This window comes from Antennarius striatus, chromosome 1 (assembly GCF_040054535.1).
Source record: "Antennarius striatus isolate MH-2024 chromosome 1, ASM4005453v1, whole genome shotgun sequence".
In the NCBI taxonomy this organism is placed as follows: domain Eukaryota; kingdom Metazoa; phylum Chordata; class Actinopteri; order Lophiiformes; family Antennariidae; genus Antennarius; species Antennarius striatus.
Window position 1 is genome coordinate 7,442,054 of NC_090776.1, and position 9,846 is coordinate 7,451,899.

The 9,846-nt window shown below is 42.4% G+C and overlaps 1 pseudogene; it reads right to left on the reverse strand.

Annotated features, from left to right (window-relative positions):
- Positions 1-6,870: 6,870 nt before the first annotated feature.
- On the reverse strand, positions 6,871-9,312 carry LOC137596281 (uncharacterized; annotated as a pseudogene).
- Between the last annotated feature and the right edge of the window lie 534 nt (positions 9,313-9,846).

Sequence of the window (9,846 nt, forward strand, 5' to 3'; positions counted from 1 at the left end):
CAATCAAATGCCAGCAGTCATTGCTGATGTGCTAATTGAGGTTTGTTTTTTTCTGCATGTAAATTTCTTGAATAATTGAGGTATATATCACAGTTAACATGCATTATTTCAGTGGGTTTTTCTGTAGTTAATGTATACACAATGTTTGCACTGCGGGTTTACTCCGATGGATGTTTGCTGTTCAGCACTCAAAAATGAGAAAAGGAAAACCCTGTCACACATCCACACATCAGTATACTGTATACCTTTATGATTTCATCCAGTACAGCAAGATTTAAAAGAGACAAGGCAGATTTCTTTGTCGACTGTAAACCATCAATCAATTAATCAATCAATCAAGTGCTATTTATATAGCGCTTAATCATGGCAACAGCCTTTGGATTTCCTGTCTTCCATGCTTGTTCCCCATCTGTCGAGCCGAAGCACAAAGACAGCGGCAGTAGCTTGCAAACGAAAAGTATGATTTAATGTTATTAACAAATTAGAAAAGCAAAGAGAAATGGCTGAAGCTCCAAAGTAACTCCTTTTAACAGAAGAGACAGAGAAAATACCCTCAGCGACCTAGGCCTATAGCAGCTTATCGAGTAGAATCTGTGTTATTTGTAGTTGTAGGCTCTATCAAAGAGGAGTATTTTTAGTCTACTCTTAAATAAGCTAAGGGTGTCTACCCCCCGAACCGAAGCCGGTAGATCGTTCCAGAGTAAAGGATTCAGATGGCTAAAGCTTCTGCCTCCTGTTTTACTCTTAAAGACCTGACAGGTTACCAGAAATCCTGCATCCTCAGATTAAAAGGTCTCTGGCAGAGTGATACACTTCAATGAGATCTTCAATGTAAGACAGAGCCTTACAAGTGAAGAGCTTTATATGTGATCAAGAGGATTTTGAATTGTATTCTAGATTTAATCGGGAGCCAATGTAAGGATGCTAGGACAGGAGAGATGTGCGCTCTACTCCCAGTTCGAGTCAGTATGCAGGCAGCTGCATTCTTAGCTAAATGAAGAGTCCTAATGGAGGAGCTTGAACAATCCTAATGGAGAAGCTTGAACAGCCCGACAATAATCCGATCTAGAACTAACAAAGGCATGAATCATTTTTTCTGCATCTTTAAAGGATAAGAATTCTCTTACATTAGCAATGTTTCATAAATGAAAGAAGGGTGTCTGAGACACAGACTTAATATGAGAGTCAAAGGGCAGATCTTGATCAAAAATCACTCCAAATTTCCTTACATCATTAGTACTGGATAGAGTAATGTTATCTAAGTGAATTACAGCGTTAGAAAAAAACATCTCTAAGATGCTTAGGCCCAATATTAGTAACTTTGGTTTTATTACTGTTCAACATGAAGAAATTGGGAAGCATTCAAGATTTGATATCCCTAAGGCATGTCTCTAATTTAATTAGTTGGTCGGATTCATTTGTTTCAAATGATAAATATAATTGCATATCGTCTGCATCTTCTTCTTCTTCTTTCCTTTCGGCTTTTCCCTTCAGGGGTCGTCACAGCGAATCAATATCCTCAGGTTTGATTTGCATGTTTGATTTGGCAAAAGTTTTACACTGGATGCCCTTCCTGACGCAACCCCCTGTATTTATTCAGGCTAGGAGCCGGCACAATAAGACACTGGCTTGTGTCCTCTTGTGGCTACATTCCGTATTGTCTGCATAACAGTTAAAATTAATGTTATGTTTTCTTATAATATTTCTCAATGGTAACATAAATTAATCAGTATTGGCCCCAGAACAGATCCTTGTGGTACTCCACAGGTAAAAGTCTGTCAATTTGAAGATTAATTATTTACATGGACAAACTGAAATTCGTCAGATAAATATGACCTAAACCAGCCTAATGCCGACTTTTCAATGTGCACTTCCTTTTCCAATCTCCTTAGAAGAGTATCATGATCAACAGTATCAAATGCTGCCCTCAGGTCTAATAAGACTAAAACAGGTAGAATACCTCCATCTTATGCTATTAAAAAGTCATTTGTTGCTTTTGGTGTGTGCAGTGCAGTCTCCTGACCGAAAATCCTCAAACAGATGATTCTTCAACACGTAGTAATTTAGCTGTTTGGCCACTACGTTCTCTAGGATCTTAGATGGTAGGTTGGAGATTGACCTGTAGTGTGAGAGGAGGCTAACGTCTAGTTTTGGTTTGTTAAGGAGGGGCTTAATCACAGCCACTTTAAAAGGTTGCGGCACATTACCTATTTTTAAAGACGGATAAATTATTGACAGTATAGGTTTATTAATTAACGGTAATACCTCTATGAGGAGTGTAGTTGGAATTTTGTCCAGTAGACTGGTGGTGCGTTTAACAAAGGAAAAAAAAGGGATTTTAAACTTGAGAGTTCCATTTGCTGTAAGCACACCAGGTTATTGCCACTTTTAATCGATTCCTCTGCTATTGTATTATTGTTTGGCAGTACGCGACTAATTCTCATCCCTGAGATTTGTAGTTTTGTTTTTGAAAAAAACCTAAGAAAATCATCGCAGTCCAGATTTAAAGGAATGGTAGGCTCGATACTGTTGTGCTTCTGAGGCGCCTCTTATATGACATAAAGCTTTTCTATCCAGGTTGCATAGACTGTGTCAGTTTTTGTTGATCACCAAATTCTCTCCAGTCTGCCGTAGTGTTGTTTGAGCTTGCAGACTGATGTGTTTCTCAGCAGCCCTCAACCTTTTTTGTGCCACAGACTGGTTTCATCTAAGGTAATATTTTCACGGACCGGTTTTCATTTTCCCGATAATCGTTAATGATGCCAGGACAGCTGTAGTCTCATAATAAATCATCCGCAGTGGTTTTATGTAAAATGCAGACATCAAGAAACAATAAACAATTTTTTTTTCATAAATTGATAATCAACATCTCTGTAAACAAAATAATTGTAAGAAATAATTATATTAAACACTCGATTGAAGTGACTGGACTGATGAGGTTTATTATGAAACATAGCAACTTGCAGTCAGTGCATTCAACATAGGAGAAATACTGATCATTTCCAGTAAGAGGGTGAACAAGTCAATCAAGTAATAATAATTACAATAATGAGAATTAGTGATCAAGGGGTAACGGGAGACAATGACACCTGAAGTGTCTTCCGGACATCCAGTTTGGTTTTCTTCACATTCACTGCAGAAAATCCTGTTTCACAAAGACAGGAGGTTGGAAATGGAAGCAGGGTTTTCGATACTTTTGTGGCGATCTCAGAACAGTTTCCCTTGATTTTATCCACAACACTGGCGCAGTTGTGTGAGCTTAATTTAGGGGTTACCTGTCATGTGACCGAGACCTGTCAAGCGGGACAGACGCATGCGTTCCGCACAGACATCACTTTTCAAAATGAAACATCTTTAGACCGGTAATCAATAAAAAAAAGAAAGTCAAACGCTCTGTGCCGCCAAGTACCTAATGTCCCAAGACCAGGTACCGGGTCATGACCCGGTGGTTGGGGACCACTGACGTAGACGGCTAAAACAGAGAATCTGGGAATTTTTTTCAAAATAAAACTTCTTTCAAACTCTGACACAAATAAAACGGAAGTAATGTATATAGTAATGTATTATGGTAATCTCCAATTACTATAACCTTACCTTTGGTAACAAATTATATCAAAAAAGAGTAATATGCTCCAGGAGGATGATATACAATTACAAAATCAATAGACTTATGACTTTTAGAGAGGAGTTAAGACAGGCTCTGGGTGGCAAGGAAGTGCTTCCAAATGACTGAAAAACTACAGCTAATGTGATCAAGGAGACAGGTAGTAGAGTACTTGGTGTGTCATCTGAAAGGAAAGTAGATAAGCAGACTCGGTGGTGGAATGAGGAGGTACAGGAGTGTATACGGAGAAAGAGGTTAGCTAAGAAGAAGTAGGACACTGAGAGGACTGAGGAGAGTAGACAGGAGTACAGGGAGATGCAGCGTAAGGTGAAGGTAGAGGTAGCAAAGGCCAAACAAGGGGCTTATGATGACTTGTATGCTAGGTTGGACAGTAAGGAGGGAGAGACTGAGATTGGCAAGACAGAGAGACAGTCTTGCCAACCGGACAGTACCGGTTGGCAAGACAGAGACAGAGATGGGAAGAATGTGCAGCAGGTTAGGGTGGAATTCTATTGACAGGTGCAGAAGTGTGATGGACAGATGGAAAGGGTACTTTGAAGAGTTAATGAACGTGGAAAATGAGAGGGAACAAAGACTAGAAGAGGTGACTGTTGTGGACCAGGATGTAGCAAAGATTAGTCAGGATGAAGTGAGGAGGGCACTGAAGAGGATGAAGAGTGGAAAGGCAGTAGGACCTGATGATATACATGTAGAGGTTTGGAAGTGCCTAGGAGAGGTGGCAGTAGAGTTTCTGACTGGGTTGTTCAACAGGATCTTAGATAGTGAGATGATGCCTGAGGAATGGAGGAGAAGTGTGCTGGTGCCCATTTTTAAGAAAAAGGGAGATGTGCAGAGTTGTGGCAACTACAGAGGAATAAAGCTGATGAGCCATACAATGAAGTTATGGGAAAGAGTAGTGGAAGGTAGACTAAGGGCAGAAGTGAACATTTGTGAGCAGCAGTATGGTTTCATGCCAAAAAAGAGTACTACAGATGCATTATTTGCTTTGAGGATGTTGATAGTGAAGTACAGAGAAGGCCAAACGGAACTGCATTGTGTTTTTGTAGATCTGGAGAAAGCTTATGACAGGGTGCCCAGAGAGGAACTGTGGTATTGTATGACGAAGTCTGGAGTGGCAGAGAAGTATGTTAGAGCAGTGCAGGACATGTATGAGGACTGTAAGACAGTGGTGAGGTGTGCTGTAGGTGTGACAGAAGAGTTCAAGGTGGAGGTGGGACTGCATCAGGGATCAGCTATGAGCCCCTTCTTGTTCGGTATGGTGATGGACAGGCTGACAGATGAGGTTAGATAAGAATCTCCATGGACTATGATGTTTGCAGATGACATTGTGATCTGCAGTGAGAGCAGGGAACAGGTGGATGAGAAGCTATAGAGGTGGACGTTTGTCCTGGAAAGGAGAGGACTGAAGGTTAGCCGCAGTAAGACAGAGTACATGTGTGTGAATGAGAGGGACCCAAGTGGAAGAGTGAGGTTGCAGGGAGAAGAGATCAAGAAGGTGGAGGATTTTAAGTACTTAGGGTCAACAGTCCAGAGCAATAGAGAGTCTGGAAAAGAGGTGAAGAAGCATTTACAGGCAGGATGGAATGGGTGGAGGAAAGTGTCAGGTGTGATGTATGATAGAAGAGTTTCAGCTAAAATGAAAGGAAAAGTGTACAAAACTGTGGTGAGACCAGCGATGTTGTTTGGTCTAGAGACAGTGTCACTGAGGAAACGACAGGAGACAGAGCTGGAGGTAGCAGAGATGAAGATGCTGAGGTTCTATTTGGGAGTGATCAGGAAGGATAGGATCAGGAATGAGTACATCAGAGGGACATCACATTTTAGAGATTTTGGAGATAAAGTCAAAGAGGCCAGACTGAGATGGTTGGGACATGTCCAGAGGAGAGATAGTGAATATATTGGTAGAAGGATGCTGAGTTTTGAACTGCCAGGCAGGAGGCCTGTAGGAAGACCAAAGAGGAGGTTTATGGATGAAATGAGGGAGGACATGAAGGTAGTTGGTGTGACAGAAGAGGATGCAAAGGACAGGGCTAGATGGAGACGATTGATTCGCTGTGGCGACCCCTGAAGGGAAAAGCCGAAAGGAAAAGTAGAAGAATTGCAACAGACATTTCAAAGTACTTTAACAGACAGAAAAATCCAACTGAAACCTCCAGAGCAAGCATAAGCAACATTGTCGGGGGAAAAACTCCCTCTTTGAGGAAGAAACTCAGGGCAGGACCCAGACTCTTTGGCATCCATCCGCCTTGACCAGTTGGGTGGAAAACAAATTAAAGGAAGATAAGGACAGGGTAAGAGAAAGAGACACACAGAGAGAGTGCCAGATAGATAGATAGATAGATAGATAGATAGATAGATAGATAGATAGATAGATAGATAGATAGATAGATAGATAGATAGATAGATAGATAGATAGATAGATAGATAGATAGATAGATAGATAGATAGATAGATAGATAGATAGATACTTTAATAATCCCAAGGGAAATTCAGGGTGACATCTGCTCACAAGAGATACAATAAATACACATAACAGTGACTGGCACAGGCCAAATAGAGTCAGTGTATTTATGGTTATAGTTAGATGATTTGATGCAGGCACTGAATTGGGGAAGAGAAAGTCAGGCTTCACTAACTCCTGAGTTGTTGTCTTCAATACATGTTCCCCATCATGTAGTTGGTAAATTCAAGGCACAGTTACAGCTGCATAGATGACTGTATGGTGGCACGGAGGAAGAAAAGTAGCAGGACCCCAGTCAATGGATACATGAGGGATGATACTGATCAGATTATAGAGTAGAGTAGGGTAGAGTAGAGTAGAATTTTATTTATCTCTTAAGGAGTTCCGTCAGGGAAATTAATTTCTCCGTCACACTACACACAGCACAGTGAGAACACAAAAACACAGAAAAAGCACACAGAAAGCACCAGCACATAGTGCAGCAGAACTCCACCTGATGGTTAGGTGAGGGTTGATACTGGTGGGATGGAAAGAACAGGTCCACAGTGGATGGGCGAATGAGGGGTGAACCTGAGAAGACCTGTAACGACATAGATCAAGGAGACTCCAGAAGAAGTTGAGTTAGTAGGGTGTGACTGGAAAACTAGTAGAGTGAGGTCGGAGAGGAAGAGGAGTAACAGAGATGGTCAGAGAAAAAGGAGGAAACAGGAGCTCAGTGAGTCTGGATGTTGAGTCTCCAGCAGTGTAGGTCTATAAGAAAAAAAACGCAGCAGCCTAAGCTGCCTTAATTGTATTTTTTTTTAAAAAGAAATGTTTTAAGTCTCGTCTTAAATAATGAGAGGGTGTCTACCTCCCGAACTGAGGCAGGGAGGTGGTTCCACAATAGAGGGGCTTGATAGCTAAAGGCTCTAGCCCCCATCTTACTTTTGTATATTCTAGGAACCACTAGTAGGACAGCATGTTGAGAGCGTAATGCTCTAGATGGATTATATGGAACTAAAAGTTTCTTCAGATAGGTCGGTGGCTAGCCATGAAGGGCTTTGTAAGTGAGGAGGATTATTTGAAACTATCCTAGCTTTCACTGGAAGCCAGTGCAGAGAAGCCAACACAGGAGAAATATGGTCTCGAGCACTGGTTATATTCAGAACATGGGCAGCATCGTTCTGGATTAGTTGAAGTGTCTTCAATGACTTTTTGGGGTATCTTGAAAAAAGTGAGTTACGGTAATCTCGTCTGGATGTGATGAAAGCATGGATTGATTTCTCCACATCATTCCGTTTTAAAATATGCCTGATGATATGCCTAAAATATGCATAAAATATGCCTGATTTTCTAACCAGGACCAGTACCCAATGTTTCGGAGATGGAAATAGCCCGTTCTAGAAAAGTGTTTTATGTGTGTGGTCAATGACAGATCCTGATGAAAGGTGACACCAAGGTTCCTCGCAGTGGTTTTGGCCTCATAAGTGATGCCATCCAAGGCTATTACGCCACTGGGCACGACATCCTTAACGGTTTTTGGGCCGAGCACAATGACCTCAGTTTTGCCAGAATTTAGATGCAAAAAGTTATTGGTCATCCAATCTTTAATCTCTTTGATACACACTTGTAATTTGGCCAACTGATTGACTTCATCAGATTTAATCGAGAGATACTATTGTGTATCATCAGCATAACAATGGAAGTTGATGGAGTGTTTCGTTATCAAATTACCTGGAGGAGGCATGTATAAGATAAACAATACTGGACCAAGAACTGAGTTTTGAGAAACTCCATAGCTAACTGTAGTGGACTGGGAGTCGTTATTAATGTTAACAAACTGTGAACGGTCAGTTAAATAGGACTTAAACCACATCAGTGCTGATCCCTTAATACCAATTGTTTTGTCCAGTCGTGCCAAAAGAATATTGTGGTCAATTGTGTCACGTCCCACAGGATCTTAACCTTGTTGTTCTCAACCACATTTGGTGATATGTCCATTGGGATTTGGGCACATCTAGTCCATACTGGGTACAGATGTTCCTGTACACTATCACAGCTACTTGGTTGTGCCTCTCTGTGTATGCTGACACACACACACATATATATATATATATAATATATATTAGCTCTGACTGGAGGATCCCAAGGGGTTCCCAGGTCAGTGTTGAGATATAATCCCTCCACCTGGTCTTGGGTCTGCCCTGAGGTCTCCTCCCAGCTGGATGTGCCAGAAAAGCTTCCCTAGGGAGGCGCCTCGGAGGCATCCGCACCAGATGCCCAAACCACCTCAACTGACTCTTCCACGCGAAGGAGCAGTGGCTCTACTCTGATCCCCTCATGAACAGCAGTGTTTCTCACCATATTTCTAAGGGATACACCAGCTATCCGCCTGAGAAAGCCCATTTCAGCCACTTGTATCTCGTTCTTTCAGTCATGACCCATCGCTCATGACCATAGGTGAGGGTAGGAACGAAGATTGAACGGTAGATTGAGAGCTTTGCCTCTCGGCTTAGCTCCCTCTTTGTGACAACAGTGCAGTAAAGCGACTGCAATACCGCTCCTGCTGCCCCAATTCTCCATCCAATTTCATGCTCCATTGTTTCCTCACTCATGAACAGGACCCCAAGATACTTAAACTCCTTCACTTGTGGAAGTTCAACAACATAACACCGCTCAGGTTTAGATCAGGGAGGCCATTCCTCCCAATCACGCCCCTCCAAGTGTCTCCATCATTGCCAACGTGTGCATTGAAGTCCCCCAGGAGAACAATGGAGTCCCCTACAGGGATCCCATCAAGGACCCCATTTAGGGACCCCAAGAAGGCCGAATACTCTGAACTGATATTTGGAGTGTATGCACAAATAACAGTCAGAGTTTTCCCTCCCACAGGCTTAAGGCGTAACGAAGCAACCCTCTCATCCACCGGGGTAAACTCTAATCCAGCGGCACTCAGCCGGGGGCTTGTGAGTATCCCCATATATATATATATATATATATATATATATATATATATATATATATATATATACATATGTATATATGTGTATATATATATATATATATATATATATTGTCCATGTGTGTCTTGTTCCAGTAGCCCATTTGTCATCAGATTGCCCTGGTTCCCTAGCATCTGACGCGGACTTTGTTTACCCGGGAGACGTCCGAGCCGGTATAACTCTGTCTTTACGCCCTCCGGTCTGGAATGCAGGAGGGCGTGGGCGTGGTTTCGAACCCCAGACATGGCGGGCACTATCCAGTGAGTGTCCTTAGGCAAGACCCTTAATGCTATACGAGCCTACCTCAAAAATATGAGTGAACACAATAAAGACAGAGTCATACCGGCTCAGACGTCGCACAGGTTAACAAGGTCTGCGTCAGATGCTAGGGAACCAGGGCAATCTGATGACAAATGGGCTACTGGAACAAGACACACATGGACAAGGGCAGAGAATACGGAGTTATTTGAATGCTACTACACAAGTAATCCCAGAGAGAGGGAATATATGGGGTGGATGTGGGACCAATGGATGCTTCGAAACCCACAATCAAGGCTAACAAAGAAACAGTTGTTTGCCCAGTGTTCCAACATTCGTAACCGAAAACTGCTGTCACAACTAGAGATCGATGAAATATTACAACAATGCTACGGCAAGGGGGAACCAGGACGCCAGGTCAGCGGGGGGATACCCCCCCCCCCCCCCACAATCCGAGATTGGGTACCAAGCCCCAAGAGACATAGACAGCCTCAATACAAGAGCTGCTGACCTGCGAAGGA